General features: G+C 40.2%; 1 non-coding gene across 1 annotated transcript; it reads right to left on the bottom strand.

Annotated features, from left to right (window-relative positions):
- Positions 1-150: 150 nt before the first annotated feature.
- On the bottom strand, positions 151-257 carry LOC122238194. The gene has a single exon (XR_006217156.1). It is a non-coding gene; the product is annotated as a U6 spliceosomal RNA (small nuclear RNA).
- Positions 258-14,071: the final 13,814 nt, after the last annotated feature.

Below are 14,071 nucleotides of genomic sequence, written 5' to 3'. Positions count from 1 at the left end.
GAGGGACTGCAGGAGGGATTCTGGGAGACCCAGGGACTCTGGCAACACTGTGTTTATTTCCAATCAAAAAAGTGTACCCCAGAGAGGGAAAAAGAACTCTTTGCCTGACACTTTGAGGAACATACCAAACATGATTCTTTTTTTTTTTTTTTTTTAATGGAATGCTTCACGAATTTGCATGTGATCCTTGCACAGGGGCCATGCTAATCTTCTCTGTATCATTCCAGTTTTAGTATATGTGCTGCTGAAGCGAGCACCCAAACATGATTTTTGATTCAGTGACAACCCTGGGCTTTAGAACCTTCAGGGTTTCCCTTGGGAACATCAGGAGACAGTACAGCTTTCATGGAGGGACCAGCACCAATGTCCTTTTTGGTAAGGCAACCAGTGCTGGTGAGGGCAGTTGAAAGGGAAGAACTGGAGAGGCCTGTTTGTGCACACAGAAGTCAAGCCCTAATGCTCTCAGAGATCCAATAAGGGGCACTTTCGGGTGGCGAAAGTCCTGTATGCAAAAGCTGGCAAAGTCTTGGGAAACTCCAGTTACACAAATAAAAGCGATCTCACCAAATACACTGATTCTCAGGAAGAGTGTCTTGAAGACTTTTACATCTTTTCTTGCTATCTTATCTTTTTTTTTTTTATTACAAGGAAAAATTGATTAGAAAATTGTCTTCTTTTTAATGGTTCAGGTGAAGTGTCATATGAAAATAGCATTTTTTTTCTATCAAATGTGATCTCTTGATATTTTATCTTTATCTGCTACCTAAACCACATGGTTGTTTCCACAATATCTGGGATTTAAACATATTATTAGTTCTGCCTATGGGAACTGGAAAACAGGCTGAGAAGGTATTTACTTACTGCCTCTACTCAGGGTTTCGAGCTCATTCTTGTGGATGCTGCCTCAAATTTACCATCCTTGCTCTCCATCTTTAAAATTTTTTTTTTAATGTTTATTTATTTTTGAAGGAGAGAGAGACAGAGCATGAGCAGAGGAGGGGCAGAGAGAGAGGGAGACACAGAATCCCAAGCAGCTTCCGGGTTCTGAGCTGTCAGCACAGAGCTGGACGTGGGGCTCAAACTCACGAACTGTGCCTGAGCCGAAGTTAGTTGCTTCACTGACAGAGCCCCCCAGGCGCCCCTTGCCCTCCATCTTTAATATTACTCAATTAATAGTGTCATTGGAAATGCTGACACAAATATTGTTAGCAAAGCCAAGATAATCATTGGAGCAATGATTGATACCTCTGTGCTTGCTGATGATATAATTTACTTAGCAGGTTTCATCTCAGTGCTAGGTAAACATAAAGCTGGTATGAACATGAGCCTGGGTATGCGTCTGTCATGTGTTCCTTGTTGAATGAATGAACTGGCTGTTGGTGCTTGAGGATTGATCTTGTCTTTGCTGTCCTAGTCAGGCAAGATCTGTGATCAGTGTCTTAGAGTTTAACATGTAATTGCTCTCTAAACAATTGCTTCATACATTCTAGTATTCTCTTTCCAGATAGACGATCATTTCTTGGAAGCAAGAGTCTTTTTACACTTCATAGTTATTTCTGCAGTATTTAGCAGAGTCCAGAACATATAAAGGCTTAATAAACATTTAATTGCTTCTGAAAAAAAAAAAAGTGCAGCAAAGGAAAAAAAAGAGTGCAACCAAGCAAACATTTTCTCCTTTCAGTTCAGGTAGCATTTATATTCCTCTTGCTCATATGCTATTTCTGCTGTAAGAAGGGATTAGCCTTATCTATTTTCCCTTACTTCTCCACACCTGCCATCAGAATGTGGCTGATGTGGACTTTTTCCACACTAGAGAAGATACTGCTGCCATGTCGATAATATTGAAAGAAGGAGTGAGGATTTATAGGAAAGTTGGTTGTAAGAAAGAAACACCCTTTGCATTGTGAAACTCAGATCTATTGTGAGTCAGCAGTGATGGTGAAAATACACAGAATGCAATGGTAGTCTAATGGGTCTGAATAACATCAGACTGATGCGTAAAATGAACATGTGGTGGAACAGAATGCAGAAATGAGAAACAAGTTTCTACAGATGGATCCTTATTAATTTATACAATAAGTGTACCTCTTTGTGTCCCCATTTCGTTGGAGCAAAGTTTTGCTAACCATGCAAATATTAGACATTTACTTGCATAATTTCCCTTGTGTATTTTTACATACACTACATTTTGAAAATGCAATTGAGAATTGGATTTTTCTCACAATTGCTCTCTTTTACTGTTTTGACACAGAAATTATTGTTAATAGACTTCTCCATGAGGATTATGCCTTTCTTTCCAAATGTTGAACACAATGTTAAATGAAATGAGCAGGCCACGCAATTCCTTAAACACAAAAGCTATTCAGCCCTCCTACTCTTCTACTTCTGTGCAAGTGCTCCCTCTCAATCCTTTTCTTTTTCCTTCTGACTTTTACCAGTTCTGGGCAGGAGATCTAGGTCTGTTGATACCTCTCAACTCCCATCTGGGGGTGTGTTTTAGTTTCTGTCTGCCATAATAAAATACCACAGACTGAGTGACTTAAACAACAGAAATTTATTTTCTCACTGGTTTGGAGGCTGCAAGTCCAAGATCAGGTGCCCACAGTGTTAGTTTCTCCTGAGGCCTCTCTTGTTGGCTTGCATTTGGCTGCCTTTTCACTATTTCCTCATATGGTTGTCCTGCCTGTGTTTTCTGTGTCATGATCTTCTCTTCTTCTTTTTTTTAATGGTTACTTATTTTTTGGGTGCCTGGGTGGTTCAGTCAGTTAAGCGTCTGACTTCAGCTCAGGTCATGATCTCACAGTTTGTGAGTTCGAGCCCCACGTTGGGCTCTGTGCTAACAGCTCAGAGCCTGGAGCCTGCTTCAGATTCTGTGTCTTCCTCTCTCTCTCTCCCCCTCTCCCATTCATGCTCTGTCTCTCTCTCAGAAATAAATAAACATTAAAAAAATTATTAATGTTTACTTATTTTTGAGAGAGAGAAAGAGGGGCGGGGGGCGGGGAGGATCCAAAGGGGGCTCTACACTGACAGCAGAGAGCCTGAGTAAGGGGCTCAAACTCATGAACCATGAGATCATGACCTGAGCCAAAGTCAGACACAACCAACTGAGCCACCCAGGCCTCCCATGATCTTCTTTTCTTATAAGGACGCTAGTTATATTGGATTATGGCCCACCATTATGACCTCACTTTAACTTAATTATCTTTTTAGAGGCACTATCTCCAAATGCAGTCACAATCTAAGGTACAGGAGTTAGGTCTTCAACATTTGAATTTTTCAGGGACACATTCAGCTCATAACATGGTATTACTCGAAAATGTTGTGCCTGTCTAGTCTTGTTCTATTTAGAATAAAGATACATAAGGTCCATGCCTTATTTTTGAAGTATTAGAATTAGATGCCATCTTTCAAATACATAGAAATTATTTTGTTCTCTTAAATGATTAAACTAGTAATTTTCAGTGAAGGCAGGACAGCTCCTGGTAGCATTTTAGAAATTTTTTGGAAGTTTTTGGTTGTCACAATGATTGAGGGTGCTACTATGTAAGGCATAGCATCTGATTATTTTTGTAGCAGCTGTGTATCAAACTACATTTTAAAAATTACAACTTGTGGCACACCTGGGTGGCTCAGTTGGTTAAGCGTCTGACTTGTCTCAGGTCATGATCTTGCAGTTGATGAGTTCAAGGCACACGTTGAGCTTTGTGCTGTCAGCTTGGAGCCTGGAGCCTGCTTCAGATTCTGTCTCTCCCTCTCTCTCTGCCCCTCCCTTGCTCTCACTCTGTCTTTCTCTCTCTCTCAAAAAGAAATAAACATTAAAAAAAAGACTTTAAAAAATTACAGTTTGCTTTCTTTTTGTTTATATTTTGTCATTGTAAAATAAATTACATTTTATAATTTATATTATAATTAGGGCATTATATTAATTCGTAGGTAAGTTACCTATGAATTTTATATCAATATCATAATGGTGGTATTATAAAATATTTGTTTTAAAAAAGAGGTGTTGGATGGGGTGCCTGGGTGGCTTAGTGGGTTGACCATCAGACTTCGGCTCAGGTCATGATCTCACAGTTTGTGAGATCGAGCCCCATGTTGGGCTTTGCACTGATAGAGTGGAGCCTGCTTGGGATTCTCTTTCTCTCTCTCTCTCTCTCGCTTGCTCTCTCTCTCTCTCTCTCTCTGTCATTCTCCTGCTCTCTCCCTGTCTCTCAAAAATAAATAAACATTAAAAAAAATTTAAAAAAGAGGTGTTGGGTTTGATAGGGTTGAGACTCTCTAACTAGATGTTAACTTTCTTTTTTTTTTTTATTTTTTTTATTTTTTTTTTTTATTTTTTAAAAAAAATTTTTTTTTCAACGTTTTTTATTTATTTTTGGGACAGAGAGAGACAGAGCATGAACGGGGGAGGGGCAGAGAGAGAGGGAGACACAGAATCGGAAACAGGCTCCAGGCTCCGAGCCATCAGCCCAGAACCTGACGCGGGGCTCGAACTCACGGACCGTGAGATCGTGACCTGGCTGAAGTCGGACGCTTAACCAACTGCGCCACCCAGGCGCCCCTAGATGTTAACTTTCTTAAGGGCAGGGATATCTCTTACTCATTTTTGTTTCCCAAATTCTAAACCATCTATGGTACACAGAAAGTGTTCAATATATAGTTGTTAACTAAGTGAATGCTTTATTCAGATATTCTTTTATTGTTACCATTGTGGAAATGTTGAAAAAGGAGACATTTTAATATCTATCACAATTAATGTTTTCACTGATTTTTGAATACCTCTGGGTAATTTACTATTCATTAATAAATGAGAATAAAAGGCACACGAGATTGGTCATAGTGGTAGAAGGGGAGGCAGAAACTTACATGTCTTAGTGGCCAGAGGACAAGAGAATTTCCAGAAGGAGGGCAGTATTATACAACTCAATTCGTTGTTTTTGTGGAGATTAATTTATAGACTGAGAATTGCCTTGGTTTGCAATCAAATGAAGTTGATTTTGAATGTTTCCCTAAGTGGAACTTCTTGTAATCCCCATCCTTTGAATTCTCCAAAGAAAGGAAAGAGGAAAGATGATTAGGAGTCAGGCTTAAGAACCTCCTATTCCTTACTCCTTAGTAGGAAAAGAAGCAAACAAATAAAAAAACACCAGTTTCGTAATTCCAGTGTCACAGTTGTGTTCCCTGGTTAGTCGACTTTGAGTTCAGCAGGTAGAAAGTTGATCAGGGAGTACTCTCAAGATTTACACCTGTAGATGAGAAGGAAGGGTAGCAGGATTGTGCAAAGGAAGAAGCTGAACTGTAATGGAATCTTGACAAAAGTCTCAGTTGACCCCGGAGGGAGCACTGAAACCAAAGCTGTTTTGTTTTTTATTTTTTTTTAAATTTTTAAATTTTTAAATTTTTTACTTTTTATTTTTGTTTTGAAATTTATTGTCAAATTGGTTTCCATACAACACCCAGTGCTCATCCCAAAAGGTGCCCTCCTCAATACCCATCACCCACCCTCCCTCCCACCCCCCATCAGCCCTCAGTTTGTTCTCAGTTTTTAAGAGTCTCTTATGCTTTGGCTCTCTCTCACTCTAACCTCTTTTTTTTTTTTTTTCTGTTTTTTTGTTTTTATTTTTATTTATTTATTTATTTATTTGAAATTTATTGAACCAAAGCTGTTTTGAATTTTTCTAGGTTTCAGGGTAGAGGTTGGAGTTTTATTATTTTTTCTTATTTTTAGTTTTTTAATATTTATTTATTTTTGAGAGAGAGACAGAGACAGAATGCGAGCAGGGAGGGGTAGAGAGAGAGGGAGACATAGAATCCAAAGCAGGCTCCAGGCTCCGAGGTGTCAGGACAGAGCCTGATGTGGGGCTCGAACCCACAAGCTGTGAGATCGTGACCTAAGCTGAAGTCAGATGCTTAACTGACTGAGCCACCCAGGTGCCCCGAGGTTGGACTTTTAGATGCCATACTGACTGGTCACTGGGAGCAGGCTGCCCCAGGAGGAGAGTATGACCTTGAGTGAGCTGACTTTTCTCAGTTGAGAGTGATCTGCAGAGAGGGACTCAAATGAGATCAGTGAGCCGCCAGCCCTCCCAGCAGTCGGGGGTCTGGGGACTGCAGTCCTGAAGGAGCATCAGGCAGGCTCATCACAGTGTCCACTTCACCTCAGATCTGCTTTCCCAGAATTCTGCTTAAAACTGGCAAGTGCACAAGAGATTCAAGCTTGCAATGTTCAATGTTATAAGTAAAATGGGGTCGTGATACGGTTAGTCTCTCTGACTTGTGAAATCTTCCTATCTTCTCTACGGTCTTGGTCTTTCTTTCTTTCTTTCTTTCCTCCTTCCTTCCTTCCTTCCTTCCTTCCTTCCTTCCTTCCTTCCTTTGTCCATTTCTTTCTTTCTTTCTTTTCTTTCTTTCTTTCTTTCTTTCTTTCTTTCTTCAAGACCAATATGAAGAATGAGACATATACTAACATCTAAAATGGTCAGTTTAATGCCCCATCTAAAGCAGATGGAAGAACATTTCTTTCCTGTCCTAACAAAGGTAATTTCTTTCCTTTATAGAATTGAGGTGATAACGATGTATGATTCAGTGTGGGAATTGTCAGGACAATGAAACAATTTTGCTTAAACACTTTCCTCCAATCTGAGTTTGAAATGAATTACCAAGTTAAGCCACCAAACTGCATACTCAACTCCTTGTTCTCTTCATATTTTGTTTTCTGTTTCAACCGGAAGTTTTGTTTTCTCCTCTCTTCTTGTCAGATACTGTTAGGGAAATCCTCATGTAATGTCCTTAGATGATCTCCCACATTCAAATATGTTTTCCTCAGCTGAAAGACTTAGGCTCCTCATTCAAACTAATTCCAGCTCTCAGACAATTTAGAAGGCTGGTGTTTGTTTTCCTGACTAGAAGCTTTCTGCTTTGGGGCCAGAAAATCTATTTTGATTTCAATCCCAGCAGCTGAACAATTTGTGATACAATGGGCATAAAATAAGCAGGAAATTCAAAGTAATATTTCTCATGGTTTCGTTTGGCATAGAGGGCTTTCATTCTCTCTTCACACTAAGCATTGCTATCTATACAGAAAAACATACGAATTCTCTTTTCACTTCCCTTCATTTGTAGACCAGAATTATGGTCTACAGATTATGTTATATTGAAGATAATGTTCAAAAAGACATGTCCCATTTGTGTCCTGCTCAGGGCTTAAGCTGTTTCTTGAACATCCAATGTGTTAAACATAAATGTCTTTATTGGTTGGTTGTCTCTATCTATTCAAACCTTAGGCTTTGGTTTTTCCATGTCAGTTCTCTTGGTGTGACTTTGAAAGGCAGACAACCTTAGGGTCGTAAAACGACACAAAATAGGACCTGGCAGGGCACCCAGCAGCTTCAGAGAGAGGAGGTGGCGGAAGCTGCAGATAGGTATTTTTCTGTTTGGCTGTTTCTCTGACTCTTTAATTCAGCAGCATTTGTGAGATTCACCCAGAGTTTTGCATATAGGTGTAGATTTTTCACTGTCTTTGCCATGTTGGGGGTCATTTTAAGCCTTCTTTTCCCCTACCTCTAGCTTCTGTTTCATTAGCAAATGCTGGTCAATGTAATCTTCCAGTATATTTCTAAAATCTTTCTCCCTCCAGCCATCTCCTCAGACCCCACCCAGGCTCTAGCCAACAGTACTTGCTGGACTGCGACAGTTGTATTTTGATGAGTATCCTCACTTCCTCTCTTGCTTCCCTCCAATCCTGTCTACACATGCAGCCAGTAGGACCCCCCCCCCCCCAAAAAAAAAGCAGATTGTAGCGTGTCATGTTAGTCATGAACTTGAAACTTGAAACATTTCATGGATTCCCGGTGTGTATCCCAGTGGGGATAACGCTCAAAGCCCGTAAGTATGTAGTCTGCGAGGCCCTGCAGGACTGGCTTCTGCCTAATACTGCCCCTCTACCGTCTCCTGCCACTTTCTCCAGCCCCATTATGTGTGTCCAGTTCCTCAAAAGTAAAACACTTCCCTGTTCTCAACTTTGATGTATGCTATTTGGGGCGGAGGGGGGAATGTTATCTTTTCCTACTTGAAATAGTTTCCCACCCTTCCTTAATCTGGCCAATTTCTACTCAGTCATTTCTCAGAGAGGCTGCCTTCCCTGATGTACCTGGTTCCATTAAGTCTCCTTGTCATTTTCACTGACAGTGGTTGCCACATCCGACATATTACCGTATGATTGCTTAACGCTTCTCTTCCCAACGAGGCTGTGGCATTTATGGGGGCAACTCTGTTTTGGTTTTGTATCTGCAGTGTCTAGCACAGTGCCCAGTACGTAATGGCAGCCCCCAAATATTTTTGGAATGAACAACTAGTTAAAATGGAGTTTCAGGGAGTATGACAAAGTTTACCAGAAAATGTGTTAAGAGGGACTTTTCATTCACACCCTTTGATCTGAGACTTCTTTATCTGAAAATAGATAAATTTGGTATCAGGATTTCTGAGCACATTGTACCACAACAAGTCAATGTACGCAATCATTTGCTTAATGAGCTGCTTGGCCAAAGCTCAACCTTTCATTTTAGAGAAATATAGCCCTTAAATTAGAAGCAGCATGAACACTAAGCCAGAGTTCCAGTCTGAAACTTTAAAGCTGACTACATCCGTATGAATCACATCTATAGGCAACAACACTCATCTCAGCCCCCTGTTTATGCTCTCCTTCTCCACCACTATAGCAGATAGACAATCTATAATTTAGTAAGTAAATGTGCAGCGAATAAAATGACAGGTTAAGAAGCTGACCAAACTCTGGATTGCCGATGGCTTCTTAGGCCACAAGAGGGAGCTGTTTAAATTCTTGTTAAACACGAACAATTGAAAGAAGGGATTTGGCAATCACGAGGTTGGCCAGATGGACACCTATTTATATGATATTGACTCTGGAATTCCACTTATTTTTAAACTATAAAAATTTCAATTCTTTTTATCTGCAATGTAATTTGCATTTTAAATGGTGTTGTTAAAGGCAGAGAATTGTTTTTGCTTTAAAATCTAAGTTTAATTTAACTAGTGTGGAAAGTATAAGTATTCAACTAAGTGACCAAGAGATGAAAATACCTTTCAAAGTTAATCTTATTTTCTAAATACTTAATAAACAGCCTTAGGAAGGAAATAAGCTTTTCTTTAAAAAGTTGTGGTTTGTTTCAGGAATTAGTCTAGAGTCTATTTAAATATGTAAATATCTGTGCAAATTATCAGATTTTTAAAGAAAATTTTTTTATGTTTGTTTATTTTTGAGAGAGAGAGACAGAGAATGAGCAGGGGAGGGGCCGAGAGAGAAGCAAGCTCCAGGTTCTGAGCTGTCAGGGGCTTAAACTCACGGTGAGATCATGACCTGAGCTGAAGTCAGATGCTTAATTGACTGAGCCACCCAGGTGCCCCAGTCATCACATTTTTAAAAGAAATGTACAAATTGTGGCTTGAGAACTTATTTCTTAAGAACACTAGAGTCTAATTATAGACATATTTACATACCATGGATTCAATTATACCGTAGCTATAGACGTGCCAACATCCTGTTCACCCAGAGAATGCAGTTGAACTGCCAAAAGGGACAGGACCCATGGGCAGAAGTATCTTTTTCTAGTGAGAAGTTAGTCAGGGGGCCATACGTGCATTGTTCGGTATCAAATGATGAATCGTAATAGTAACACCACCAGTAACATTCACTGGGTGTTTACATAGGCTGCCAGGCACTCTGCTATAGCCTAGTTCATTAATTCCTCACAACCTTGTGAAGTAGCCACTAATACTATTTTTATTTTAGAAATGAGAAAACTTGAGGCTTAGAGAAACAGTGACATCACAAAGCTATTGAGTGGAGGAGCCATGACCTGAATCCCCTTTCAGGGTTAGTTTCCCTAAATGAATTCTACTCAGTTGGCAAATCTGACTGTGGGTCAAATCATTGGTCCTTTGGGTAGAATGCTTCTCACCCCATAATGGGTTAAACCTGTAAGTCATTATCCTTATTTTGAACACCAAGATTCTGCCAAGATTCTCTTCTTCCCCTAAAATGTTTTGTCCTAGGACGGGAGAGGAAAGCTTTTATAGTTGTATAAAGGACAGCTCTATCTGCAATGATTGTCGGTAAATAGAAAACGTGTTGAAGATGCTGGTTTTCTGCTGATTCACCCATGTGATGTCAAGCTACGTGGAAACACAAACTTACCTGAATCATGAAGAACACACACCATTTAATGCTAAAAGAGAAGTCATCAAAAATACTCTAAGCACATGACTTTTTAAAAAAATTCCTATGTTTTCCTGTAGTTGTCTAGAGCCTGAGTGTGTGTTTTGAGTAAATATTCAAGCATGTCTGTTAGCAGAAATCTAAATATCATCTTTCTAGCTCAAGGTGGGGCTGTGGCTCATAAAGTACAGGGGGAGTAGGAAGGTCTGAATCCTTTTGTTAATGATTGTCTGTCATCTGCCTGCATTTTCTCTTTACTCCTACTCTCAACCCTATTCCTAGCTGGGCTCTTTAAACACTTGAAAAGTACTGCTGAGTTTTCTTATGAGAGTATGAGAAAATGGCATTCCTGAATATAAAAATAAATGACCCATTCTCATTCCTTAATTTTTTGGTAATGTCTCCTTAGGTCTCTATTTAAGTTTTCCTTAAGAACTAGGCACGGAATTTGAATGAGTTTTTAAGAAGGTCTGAAAATCATAGTGCCTAAAGATCTCTGTATTTTCTATTGTTAACATAGGGTCAAGCTTGCTTGCTTTTTAATTTCAGTCATTGACCAAAAGTCGGCACCAGGACTGAGACTGGGACATAATTTAGACCTCAGAAACGTGTTCAAATATGGTAGCAGATATGAGAAAGCTCTCTGGAAACAGGCTGAGGGTCACATTTTAGGCATCTATTCCCCACAGGATTGCCAGTTTAAAAACAGGCTGGTTAATTAAATTTGAATTTCGGATATGCAATGAATAGGTTTTTTTTCAGTATAAGTATGTCCCAAGTACTACATGGAAGATATTTTTGTTCAAAATTATTCATTATTTAGGGGCACCTGGGCGGCTCAGTCAGTTAAGTGTCTGACTCTTGATTTCGGCTCAGGTCATGATCTCACAGTTTGTGGGTTTGAGCCTTGTGTTGGGCTCTGTGCTGACAGTGTGGAGCCTGGCTGGGATTCTCTGTCTTCCTCTCTCACTGCAATCTCTCTCCCTCAAAATAAATAAATAAACTTAAAAATTATTCATTATCTTAAATTCATATTTAACTGGGCATCTTATATTTTTATTTGCCAAATCTGGCAGTTCTGCTTTTCCTCTCCCTGCCGCAATAATTAGTGGAGCTTAGTGGTTCAGAGCATAGGCCTTGGAACCAGAGTGCTGGGATGACTTGCTAGCTGTGTGACCTTCAGCAGATTACTTAGCTTCTCTGTGCTGAGTTTTTCTTATCTGTGAAATGGGGATAAGAATAGAATGCCTCCCCTCCCCCACCTCAGAGTTCTGTCAGCAGCATTTGGCACAGAGCACAACTTCCTTTACCAAAATAGTTACACTTCTTTTATGAAGGTTTCTATGTCATCAGAACTCTTTCATTCACCTATTTTAAAGGATTGTAGATGATTGAAGATACAGCATTTTGTCCTATAACTGCTGAGGAGAGGTCTTTGAAAGGTCCTCAGAAACAGGGGGTGGGAATGTTTATCTTTCTTCTTAATACTCTGATCACACACACTTTTGGTTGAGCTTATAAATTTATTCAAAGATCCTGAGCCTAGAGAAAGTGAGTGACTTGGTCAAGGTCAAGCCTCAGCGGTATATCAAAATGAAGGACCTATTCCTTGGGTAGGTGGGGCTTGAAAGCTGGAGGTAAGGATGTATGTGATGTATGGAGGTAAGAAGCCTCTTGTCATCTGTGTGCATGTGGTTGCACCACTCTCTAGGAGGCCAGAAGCTCTCACTTACCCACAGGTAACGGCAGGGAAGGCATAAAGAACTCCCTCACTGGGGTGTGAGTATGGCAGCAGGCCCAACAGCCCCCCAGAGGCACCTGCAGGAGTTAATGAATCTTCCCAAGAGTTCTCGTTCACCCCCAGGGGAGAGATTTGAGTACCAGGGAGAATAGTTATTCATGTAGAGCCCCAAATATGTCAGAGGGACTGTTGAATATAAATTCAAGGTCTAATAATTTTTATTGTCTATTAATGGCTGATATATTGAAGGTTTGTGAACACTGAATATTGAGAGCTATGTGTCTCCAATATTGATGAGGCTTTCATGCTGTCATCAGTTTTCAACTTGGAAATCATTGAAAACAGAACAACAAGAAATAGAACTTTTCTTTCCATACTGTTATTTACACTAAAGATTGCTCTGTGGGGCCATCAGAATAGCATGCTACAATTCTATTTCAAGCAAAGCCTAGAAAAGAGAAAGGAAAGCTCAGCCTATTCTTTGGGCTTAGCTTTGTCCAGAGAGGAAGAGGAGGATGAAGACCAAGGCCAGATGTGAAAGTCTGTCTGCCCTTTAGACATGGAAGAGTCTAGAACAAAGGCTAGAACCAGAAGATATTAGAAGTGGAGTGAGGCAGAGCTGTAATATTCTACCACCACCTGTCAGCTCACAGGCAAGGAAACCCAAGCCCAGGACAGTCTGGAGACTTCCACAAGGTCATATATCTGATTAGTGGAACCTTATTCTCTTCTTTCTCTGGTTGGTGTTGATTTGTGACTGTGGCTACTCTCCACAAATGCCAAGCTGATATTCGCTGAGCCCTTTGAACCTGCTAGAGGAGAGGAGCTGGAGGAAGGATGCAGCACCCTCACAGGGCTGTGTGTACCTTCAGAAAATGGGGAAATGGGTGGGATTGTTAGAGTCCGGGTGGTTTTTACAATCAATTTATCTCTTCTATGAACTGTGCATGAGTGGGTGATGGGCATAGTAGGAGGAAGTTGGGACAGGGAGAGTTTCAGTGGACACCATACAAGAGAACAAACTGGTGGTTATCAGAGAGCAGGTGGGTAGGGGATGGGTTAAAATAGGTGATGGGGATTAAGGAGGGCACTTGTGATGAACATGGGGTGTTGTATGGAAGTGTTGAATCCCTATATTGTACACCTGAAACTAATATTACACTGAATGTTAACTAACCGGAATTTAAATACAAACAAAAAAAAGAAGAAGCCTAAGATGGTATTCTTGCCCATGCAGTCTTTATAACTGCTTGAGGGAGGCAGAACAATCACACGTGGAACCATGAGAGGGTGATGACTCACTGTGTTACAGACAACCAACTCTTAAGTGATGTTTAGAAGCTAAAATGTAGCCCATTTTCTGATCCTCAGGTGAAACAGCTTCTGTGAGTCACTCCAGTGAGGAGAGCTGTTTTGTCTCAGTAAAATGGCATGATGTGGCTTGTAAGGAGACTAGGAGTCTTAAATACACAGGACTCCTATTTAACTGTAGTCCACAAATTTTTATAAGCTTAAACGTTTTGTTTGTAAATTGCTTTCCTACAGTTATATGAGGAATATGCTGTAAAATATTTTTCCAGTGGAATTATCATCATGCTTACCATTTTTTTTCTTTTTCATTTTTTTTCTTTTTCAATCAGTTTTTAGATGTCTCCTCTTTCCTCTCTTGTGTCTTCCAGGGCCAGACATTTGTTTGTAATAGGATCCTTTAGTATCACTTAAATGCTAGTTGAAGATCCTGTGCTGGATGCTGAAGGTTTTACAAAGATGAGAAAGACATGCCTTTCCCTGATGGCACAAGATGCCATGGGGGAGGAGAGGGCAGCAGAGAGGAAGGAAGAAGGAGGGGATAAGACAGGTACATAGATTCCTTTACCTCAAGGCAGGGCGTCAATAATGCCATAAGAAAGGTATCCAAATATGCCATGTGAACCAGAGATTAAATCCACTTTGGGGCAACCTCAAGATAGAAAGAGAGGAATTGGGAAAGACTGTGTGTCAAAGGTGGCGTTTGAAGAATGAGTAAGCACAATGTTGTGAAGTGATGAGTGGATTAGGAGTGAATGAATAGCCCAGTCTGGCTGGAAAGTGGGTTA

The sequence above is a fragment of the Panthera tigris genome, chromosome B1, assembly GCF_018350195.1.
Source record: "Panthera tigris isolate Pti1 chromosome B1, P.tigris_Pti1_mat1.1, whole genome shotgun sequence".
Lineage (NCBI taxonomy): Eukaryota > Metazoa > Chordata > Mammalia > Carnivora > Felidae > Panthera > Panthera tigris.
Note: the sequence above shows the minus strand (reverse complement) of the source record. Positions and strands in the feature narration are given on the sequence as shown.